Below are 11636 nucleotides of genomic sequence, written 5' to 3' on the forward strand. Positions count from 1 at the left end.
TTCATGTTACATGTGAAGAAATAAATCATGTTACATGTTAAGAAATTCTTTTGTGTATTTATTACTTTAAGCCTCATGTTGTATTTGAAAATTTGTAATATATGAAATTAAGAGATAAATGTCACTACATACATGTATTTCTTTAATAACTTCTGTAAAGCATTTTATTAAATAGGGCTGTTATTTTTTTTTTTTTTTTTTTGATTTAATGTATTACACTTGAACATTAAACTTATCTTATGTCTCAAACTTAAAGATAAAATGGAAATGAAAGAGTTATGTTTATTTTATGCAACATGATTTATTTTAAACATATTTTTTGCATTCTTATTTGTTCATTTGTAGATGCAGCATCAGTGTTAAGACGCTTGGTAATGAAGTACGGAAATATAACTATGTCTGTATCATTGGCCAGTGATACTGGTAATAAATAATATCTAACAAAGATGTTGAGCAGAAGCGCAGTGTAAAGCCATCCAGTAGAGGTCTTGAAGCTGTTCACTTGGAAACTATAAATATTCATTCCTGCAGAACGGTTGAGAAGCATCAACATGAAAAGTGAAGAAAAGCTTACAGTGCTTGTGTTAGTGTAAAAGCTATTAGTTACCTTAACAATTCACAAATATGATTTTTCACATGAACACATTTACAGTATGAACTATAATCTTGCACTGAAATATAGCTAACTTTTACAATTTCTGTCATAACCATAACTAAACAACCTTGATAAGTTAAAGATGGTCATGAAAAATTGATAGACTGTGAAATGATTAACTTTGCTTGGGTTCTGATTATATTTTATCATTTATATTCATAAACATAAAAATAAATTCCGTTTTAGTTATACCTGCTTTTAATATAAATGTAAGGTACTAAACGTAAAATAAAACCATAGAATTATTGCAGAATTTTAGTATACAGGAAAATTGTTTTTGTTTTGTTTCATTTGCACTAACTGAATCATAAATCAAATGGCAACTTTCGAGGTTGGTTGTGGAGGAAGACCTAGGTGCCCCTCTCTACATGTTTTATCACAATCAGGAACTTTGCTAGAACCACCAACACTTTATAAACCCGCTTAATGGCTTCCTCACAAGAACTTAGACATACAGTGACGGGCAAGTGACTCAAAGTCAGCATCATTAACAACTTGGCCATGCAGGCTCTCAATAAAATTGTACCTCCCTTTATATATATATATTCATTTACCAGCACAATAAATTATAATTTATATACTTAAACAATGCAGTCTGTACTATATTGTAACAAAATAGTCAGACACATTCAGAATTACATTTGACAAATACATAATTATGTCATCTTTTTTTCTGGATTTGCATTTTTAAGATATTTTCAAACAAAAACTCAGTTCGAAGGACAAATTATTTTTTAGCATCTTGAGGTCAGTGCCTTTAAACGTGCTGAAACATACTTTGCTGAACAAATGTATATTTTTAAAACTTAATCAGTTGGTCATTTACACTTAATTGTGTTCACCAGATTTTCACTGCATGTATTTTTCAAAATTACACTTTCTTGTTCTGGTTGCAGTTTAAGCATAAGTAAGAATTAAATAAACACTGTTGCTTAGGTAATAGTATGAAACCTAGCACTAATTTTTTTAAAACTTATTTAAGAATTGCATTTTCAGTACATACTTTGCCGGAAAAAATATAAATGCAAGATTATAAAATTCTAATTACCTCCCTTTCTTGTGCACCCAAGATAAATTCAAACAGATTAATTACAAAAGTTTCATGCTGTTTTAAAACCTGTATTTTGTTTCAAGTAGTGGATATATCCCAATATTTTCCAAATGTAATTGTAAAACTATGAATTATATCGAAATCAAAAGAAAAAGACCATTTTTACATATTTTTTATATTAAAGGGAGGTAATTACAAAATTCATAAAAGTGATAACAAATGCATTTTCAATAGGGGTTTCACTCTAAACTGTATTCAATGTTTGTATTTTCATTCAATAAGTCTGGAAAACAAAATGTATTTAAACTGAAAATGTATTTACATGTTCTTAAAATGTGATTGCATAACCAAATAAAAAAGAAACCCTGAGTGGCCCAAACAGTCTGAATCTTGCCATGGAAAAATTTATAGTTATGGGCCAATCTGATATAAAGATTTATAGTAAAGGCAGTTTACCTCCAGTACATGCTACAAACGCTTCACAATTTTGAAAGTAAAGTTTAAAAAAAATCTCATTTAACTCAATAACATATCATCTGTCATTTACTAAGATTCAAAACCGTCATAAGAATTTTTTATAGCTCAAATTCTCTTATCTTTTGTCATCCTATGTTGTGGAGGTCAGTGTCTTTAAACAGCACAGATAGATTGTAAATAATTATGCACAATTGGTATGTGCAGTTTATTTCAGTAGAGATCGTTGTATTATTCAATTTGCTTGTACATAAACACAAATGTCACAGGACAAATACTGTTGAAATAAATAGCAACAGTTTAAAAAACGAATAAATGAAGATACTTTTTTTCTGTTTACTTTTTAAGGTAGTAAGATAGTTCAGTGTATATCAATTTTGCTCCATTTACATTTTTCCTTCCTTTTCGCAATGTTTTAGCCTTCACATAACCTAAGATGTAAGAAAGACGTAAAATGTCTGAAAATTATGCTAAATGTTATTTACAAAATACAGCAGTATGTCTCTAAATTTTGTATGCCTGTAAAATAGGATGCATTATGGAATCACCTGTGACCATGGTGACCTACAAAAATGTCTGCTCTGTAGAATGTTTTATGTAGTGTTTACCAAACTGGTTCACTTGATGAGCATAATATCTCAACCAAGCTTGTACCCATGTGAAATCGTGTAGTATCTTTGAAGTTTACTGCTTAAATTACTCAAAATATCGAACAATTACATTGTCTGTAGAACTTCAGCATTTCTTACAAAGCGTTCATCAGACCTGGTTATTGTGTTTACAGTCATAATTTATATGACAAGTTAGATAACCATATACACTGATCCATTTGCTCTGCTGCTAAAGCCATTGGTCACTTAAACTTGAGAAAAGATACAGTGTCCACCAATACTTAAACTGTTCTTACCGTAACCAGACTTAGTTGCAATATATAAGGGTATATTGTTTGGAAAAATTGATACGCATTGGATGATCACAATATGTCTCCAGTTATAGCCTTTAATTACAAACAAACTTGGAAAATTATAGGTGTCTGCTTAGTAAGCACTTCTTATCCATTGTTAACTAATAAAATCTGGAAAGTAGATCCCTCGGAAGCACCGAGAACAAGGCAAATAGTGAAAATTGCAGACTCGGTTTGATTGAGTCTGTTCATGGGCAGTAATGGAAAAAGCAACACTGTCCACGCCCCCTAGCACCGGCTTAAGCAGTATTCAATCTTCAAATCTAAATGAGTTGAAATCAATGACTAAACTTAGTCACAATGTTTAAGTCATATTACGGACAGAATGCATATAACAGGCAGTACAAACAAAAAGTTACATAATGAAAGAAGCTATTCAAAAGAGACTATCATAGATGAAATCAACTCAAACAGCGGCGATGAAAATACGGTATTTTATCAGCAAGATACAGACAACGACCACAGTGACAGCTCAGGCAGCGATAGAAACTTCAAACATCAAGATGTAAACAAACCTGGGTCATTAAACAAAAACAAACATATGAATGCAGTATCGGAAGTAAATAAAAGCGGAAACCTACATGAGACACCAAGTAAAGTCCTATGTCCACAAAATAATCCAAGTTCACAGGAAAAACCAAAAACATATGCTGAAACTGCAGTATGTAACACGTCGTGTGTAAATAATGTCAGTAAAAACTCAGAAATCGGGAAAACCAAGAAGCCGAATAATCATTCTAAAAATAGAATGGGTATGGAGAAACTTGGGATCCCAAGAAAATACAGAGGGTAACGCGAAACGAGATAATGCAGCAAGTGCGCGAAACTCAACAACCAATCAGAATCGAGGTCAAGAGCAGAAGTAGGACAGCGTAGGGGAAATAAATGAGGTCAAATTTTGTTTATTTAACGTACAAGGACTGGTGGGTAAACGGTTCAATAAACTTGATAGTGTTGAGATGAAAAAACTGTTTGATATGTATGACATTCTTCTGTTTACAGAATCATGGTCGAGTAGTGCATTTAATTATGATTTTGAGAATTTTCAATCTTATATTTTACACAGAAAATATATACTGAAAGGGTCTAAAAGAAGTAGTGGGGGAATTATGATCTATGTAAACAATAAATTGAAAAACTATGTTGAATTTGTTAAAAGCACAAATGATTGTATTTTATGGTTGAAATTTAAAGGGGAGCTATTTGAGCTAAAGTGTGATGTCCTGTTATGTTTGACATACAATATACCTCAAGGAAGTAGTAGAGAAATATTTGTTGATAGTAATATTTATGAAATGATAGCAGATAATATGGTGTATTTTGAAAACTTGTATGAACACAAGTGTGAATTTATAATTTCTGGAGATTTTAATGCCAGGGTTGGAGAAATGGCAGATTTTGTTACTAATGACAATACACATTTAAGCTTACATAATTTGTTACCTGAAGATTATGTGCAAGATAAATTTCTACCAAGAAAGAATATGCATAAAAAGGTAAATGAACAGGGAAAATTCTTACTAGAATTTTGTAAATCTACAGGTTTAAGAATTTTAGATGGAAAAATGGGTTTAGATAAAAATATAGGTAAATATACATGTATAAATTCACAAGGTAGTAGTACCATTGACTATGTTTTATGCAGGGATAGTTTATGGGAGTGTATAAATAGTTTTGAAATTATGGAGCCAAATATTTTGTCAGACCATTGTATTGTTAGTTTTAGCATGAAGTCAAAATCACAAATAGAGATTAGAGATTTTCAAAGGGGAGATGATGATGCAGATAAAATAAGATATAAATACAAATGGAATGATGAGAATAAAGGTACATATATTGAACAATTAAATAGTGAAAACATTACTTACATGTTTAATGAATTGAATAATGATGTTTTAAATGCACAAAGCAATGTTGACCTTGACACCAGTTTGAATACTTTTTGTGATATTTTAAATTCTGTATGCACACCTTTATTTAAAAAGAAATGCTCAAGTTCCACTGTCAGTTGTTCATATGATAAAGAAAGGGCATATTATGATGTTGAGTGTAATCAATTGAAAAGCAATTATTATACACTTTTAAACATATATAGAAATGACAATTGTGATGATAATAGGAAAATATGGTACATGCTAGAAGTAAATATAAAAAGACAGTAAGAAAAAAGAAATATATATATGATAAAAGTCAAACACAAAAACTTGAATCAGCTAAATTGTCAAATGCAAAACAGTATTGGAATTTGTTAAAAGGATATGTTGTAAAACGTAAGACATCTCTAACTACAAAAGATTTTTTAGAGTATTTTAAATCTATTAATGACCCAGACTCTGTGTTTTTTCAACCGGATGAGGATGTTATATATTTCAATGACAGATATTTGAATGGAGAATTAGAAGTAATGTTTAATGAGCTAAATATACCATTTTCACAAACTGAAATTATTAAAGCTTGTAAAAACTTAAATACAGGCAAATCTGGTGGACCTGATTATTTTTTAAATGAATTTTTTAAGTATGGCATAATGTGTGACAGTTTTCTGACTATCTTATGTTCATTTTTTAACAAATTGTTTGACGCTGGGTATTTTCCTGAAGCGTGGACTGAAGGTTTTGTAGTACCTTTACATAAAAAAGGTGACATTGATACAGCTAGTAATTACAGAGGTATAACATTACTAAGTACATTTGGTAAATTATTTACAAAGGTTATAAATAACAGATTGAATACTTGGGCTGAATATTATCATGTGTATATTGAAGCACAGGCAGGTTTTAGACAAAATATGGGAACTATCGATAATATTTTTGTGTTGCATGGCCTTATAAATCATTTATTGAATAATAATAGAAGAATGTATGCGGTGTTTGTAGACTTTACCAAAGCTTTTGATTTTTTAGTGAGAGATATTATTTGGTATAAACTCATAAAAATAGGTATTAGAGGTAAAATGCTTGATATTGTTAAATCTATATATTGCAATGTAAGATCAAGAGTAAAGTACAATAATAATATAAGTAATGAAGATTTTTCATGTTTGCTAGGGGTAAGACAGGGTGAATCGCTATCTCCTTTTTTATTTTCGATTTATCTGAATGATATTGAAGAACACTTTATGATACACGGGTTTAATGGAATAGATACTGGAATGTTAAAAATGTTTCTACTTTTATATGCTGATGATATAGTTATTATGGCAGAATCGGAAGAAGAACTAAGAAAGGGTTTATTTTTGTTAGAAGATTATTGTGATAGATGGAAACTAAGTGTAAATTCAACAAAGACAAAAATTATGATATTTAAGAAAGGTGGACAGTTAAAAAATGATCTACAATTTTTGTTTAAAGGTCAGGTTTTAGATATTGTCAATAATTTTACATATTTAAGAATAGTTTTTACCACTGGTGGCTCATTTAAAATGACATATGATACATTAGCAGGACAGGCTACAAAGGCAATGTATAAACTGAAATCAGCTCTTGTTAAATACCCAGGTATGCCAATAAAAAGTCAGTTGGAATTATTTGATAAGCTAATTTTACCTATTTTAAACTATTGGTCAGAAATTTGGGGGTTAAACGAATCTATGGTGCTAGAAAGGGTACATTTAAGCTTTTGTAAAAGATTACTTGGCGTCAAAATCCAAACACAAAATAACTTTATATATGGTTAGCTAGGTAGGACATCGCTGCTAACAAGAAGAGCTATGGGTGTTATTAAATATTGGTTGAAAATTATACAAATGAAGAATGAAAAATATGTAAAGGCTGTTTATGATTTGATGTGCAGACAGTTAGAAGTAAAACCAAATAGTAACTCATGGGCAAAATCTGTGAAAAATCTGTTACAATCCCTTGGCTTTTATGATGTGTGATTATTTCAGGAAGTTGGTGATAATGATGCATTTATATCTGTACTAAAAACTAGATTAACTGATGTATTTATTCAAAACTGGAGGGCGGATATTAATGATTCAACAAGAGCAAAAAGTTACGCTTTGTTTTCAAGTTTCAAGCTCCAACCATATTTAAAATTAGTAAATATAAGTAAGTTTAGAAATGCACTTTGTAGATTACGAGTTTCATCTCACAGACTAGAAATTGAAACAGGCAGATGGCATAAACCGGTTCCAATCCCTTATAATGAAAGAAAATGTCACTGTTGTAATAGCTTAGAAGATGAATTTCATTTTATTTTAGAATGCTCACTTTATAATGATTTGAGAAAAAAGTATATCAAGAAATATTACTGGTCAAGACCAAATACACCAAGATTTATTGAATTAATGACTGCAGAAAATGTTGATATTAATAAGAACTTAGCGATGTATGTACATAAAGCTTTTGACATTAGAAATCAATATTGTTATTATTTTAATTGATAGAAAACCTCTCTTTCCTCACGCTGTATACATGATACATAATATATGAATTAATATGTATATGATATAATATTGCAGTTCCTAATATTGATGTGCTACTGATATTTACATCATATTCAATTAACTGATACTTGACAATGTAACTATTTGTAAATATATATTTATGTTTGCATGTATGCTCAGGGACCTATGGTCCAATGCATGAATGAATAAACTCTAAAATAAACTCTATTATCTTGGACAAGTTTGATTACTGGTACCACCCACACAGTCTTTCTTGCTCTGAAATTAAGGCCCTTGAATTACTTGCAATGGATAAAATACACAACTAGTCAATGAGCTCTGTGTTATTGTCAAAAGTAAAATTTTGATGGGCATTGTGACAGCTTGGTATCATCTTATATTATTGATAGCCATTCCAACAAAGTGTGTGTGTGTGTGTGTGTGTGTGTGTGTGTGTGTTAGGGTTTAACGTCTTTTTCAACAATTTTTCAGTCATATAAACGACGGTACTTCCTTTGTTGATTCCAACAAAGGAAGTACTTTTCAACAATTTATTTTTTTTTATTAAGTTAAACATTGATGACAATAAAACTGGAGCATTGATGGGTATCATCGATTTCTTGTTAACATTTTTATTGGTTTTTATTGAATCATATATGTGATGTAAATATTAATTGCAAACCTTTAATGACAAAAAATAAATTGTTAATAAGCAAGATGATGTCTTTTATACCTGAATTATCTCTTTACTCCATCTCCTTGTTCTTTTATCGTTCTCACTACTTGACAGATCATGTTGCAGTTTCATGAATTCCAACATTAGATCACTAGCATCTGGAAACAGTTTCTGAAAAAGGCCTTCACAATCCTCCATTTTAGTTGTCTTTTCTTCCTCTTTACATGTAGTATTTTTGCAGCAGATACATGTAACAGATTTGAAAGTAAAGAGAAGGATACCATGACATTTCTTTGCAAATAGCCTTAAGTCATAATTGTTTTCATTGTCATTTTGATGCCACTCCTGCACAATATTAAACTTATTTGTTTGGTTCTTGCTACTTACAAGCTTTCCCTGACAAATATCAGCTTGCTTAAAGGTATTGAATATAATTTGCGATTCTAATGAACTGCAAATGTTGAGTCCTTTTAAGCCAAGTTCATCCGCAATAATATGTCTGTCTCCTACGAAAAGCTTCCGTTCCTTGTTTGGCAATATTTCTATGATTTTGAATAACTCATTCTTGTTTGCATGAAAACCAGTAGACAATCCAAGTTTTATGCAGTCATTTTTATTGCTAATTGTAAAGAATCCGTATGTGGTGGATATGTTTAAAATCTCGTTAGCTGTAATTTCCTTATCCTGAACAAAATTTCTCCGAAGCCCGATGCAAAAAGACTCTCCACATGATTTAATAATGTCGGTATTACCAAATATCTTTTTGGCTATTTGTGTTAAAACAGTCTTGGACAACTTGCTATCTTTAAAACATTCCATGTAATCCTTGTACATGTCCTTTACTGCCACTTTCAACATGCCTGGCACCTCAATGTATCTCTTCTGTAGCCTAAAAATCAAATAAGTTCAATTAAAAGTACTTCAAGTTTTATTTGTCAATGTTAAGGTAGTGTTCCTTGCTTTCAAATATCTAGTATGGTCACACATTGTTTCAGGTTGTAAAACCAGCTGTAAAAACAAGAAAAGACATATGGACGGACATAACTTATAAGTATTTTTATAGAAATTGATAATTGTTATTTTGTGTCCCTTAAATTCTTCATATGTACTGCTTTCATAAATAACCAAGTGCATGCAGACTATCAAGTCTGAAAGTTAAAAGAGACACCTAGTAAAAGTGCAAGGTTAATGTTTTTACCAAAGAGAAGATAGGAGGTACAAAATTTAATGTATATATTTTGTTTGGGGGGGGGTGATGTTTGTCCCCTGAGTGGGAGTACTGACCAGTTATAACCTCTGAGATGAGAAAACACCTTTTTTGAATACAGATTTTTAATTCTTGGACACTCCTCAATATCATTTTCTATGCTAAATGCATAATAAAACTTGACTATTTCCACTGGTATTGCTATTTACAGGTTGCTTCATGCATAGCATCATTGTTTTCTGCATTGTGCTGAAAACGAACACTATACATTAGAAAAGTACAACTTACATAGAATTTAAGTATTTAATAAACAGCACTAAATTTTCTTAAATCTGAACACGACCTTGATTATCACAAATCACTTAAGATGCAAGGTACTTAAACGCTTTAATAATGAATGGCATGTCAACACTAACAAGATTTGGTCTATGTCCCAACGCCCGTAAATACTTGGTACTATTAGCCATCGGTACTTTATACCTCAGGGAGATAGTTTTAACTATTGAACTGCAGGCAATTCAACAAGTGCATATTTTTAGACCCGTGTTAAAACATTTACTGTCACTTGATAAGCTAACTACAGTGTAACATGTTAACTTTCAATTAAAGTGTCGTTTGAACACTCACTAACTCCTATAGCAATGATTTCAAATTATTTTTCTTCTTTTCATGCAGAAACTATACAAAGTAGTATACAGTATTTTTATTATCAAAGAAAATATTGTATGAATAAATGTTATTTGTTTTCTTGTAGCAACAGGAATTCCAAAGCACCATTATGCACCATGATAATATATTAGTGCCTGTGATGAAACCAAAATTACATAGTTCCTTTCAGTAAAATCATGTTAAACTGATTCTAAATCAAACATGTTAAGTAAGTGATAAAATGCTTTCAATGACTTACTTACTTTAAAAATATATTAATTTGTTTTAGTTTTTTTCTAATGGAACCTTAGCTTATTGCAACCACTCTCGAGTTCACTTCCTGGAAAAACCAGTACTGGTGTCATGATTATGAGAACTCATGGCCGAGACCTCAGTGGGGCTCGAACCCATGACACCTGGATTGAGCGACCAACACCTTTTCTATTAGATCATCTTTCCCCTTCAAATGACTTACTTAAAACCATTGTAAGTCATTAAATAGTGATGATAATTCCTTCTTTCTTTCATATCTGAAAAGAAAGTTCAGTATTTCTTTATCTCAATTTGGATTATTTTGCCACAAATACAGGTTTTGGAACAAAGTTTTCTATATGATTGCATAAAGTTCTGTCAATTATCATGCACAGAAGTGCATAGTGAAAAACAAAAGTTACATGGCATGAAGTATATGTGACTTTTGAAGTCATAAGTAATAGCAATATTGTTTGTTAAACTTGTACTTTATTCTGAAACGTGTGTACAACCTTCTAGGAAAGAGCCAAAGCTGGGCATGTTAGTAGGGTGATGTGACAGAACATTCCAGAGTACCAGTGATATATCATGTGTAAATAAGATGATAGGAAAAAGTCCATTACATTGATTTCTTTTATATCAAACAAATGAAAATTATAAATGATTCATTTTCTACAATTTTACAGTAATCAGCACCTTAATTTTCCCACAACATAAAATATATTGAAAGCTTCAGTCATTTGCTATTTCCTTGTCACATCAGGATCAGCAATCCTTTTCTTTTCTTGCACTGTAATGACCTTTCTCCAGAACACTGAACATTATTAATTTGAGGGATAGTGCTTGCAAGAAATTGAAGAATCTTCCCGCTGATTATAGTTTAATGTACTTTATTTGGAAAAGAGGGGCTCAAATGCAGCACTGTTTACAAGTCAGACGTCTAAATATCATTAGACATTATCAGAGCTGAAAAGGGATACTTTTAACAAATAAGCCGTGTCATGGGAAAACCAACATAATGGGTTTGCGACCAGCATGGATCCAGACCAGCCTGCGCATCCGCGCAGTCTGACCAGGATCCATGCTGTTCGCTAACACTTTTTCCAATTCCAATAGGCTTTAAAAGCGAACAGCATGGATCCTGACCAGACTGCGCGGATGCACAGGCTGGTCTGGATCCGTGCTGGTCGCAAACCCACTATGTTGGTTTTCTCATGGCATGGTTAATGAATTACGTAAGCTAGCACAACACCAGAAAGCGAAATGACATTTATTACCAAGTAATTAATAAATATCTGCTTATAGGGTCTCTGAAAATACAT

Source organism: Mercenaria mercenaria, chromosome 7, assembly GCF_021730395.1.
Source record: "Mercenaria mercenaria strain notata chromosome 7, MADL_Memer_1, whole genome shotgun sequence".
NCBI classification, from domain to species: domain Eukaryota; kingdom Metazoa; phylum Mollusca; class Bivalvia; order Venerida; family Veneridae; genus Mercenaria; species Mercenaria mercenaria.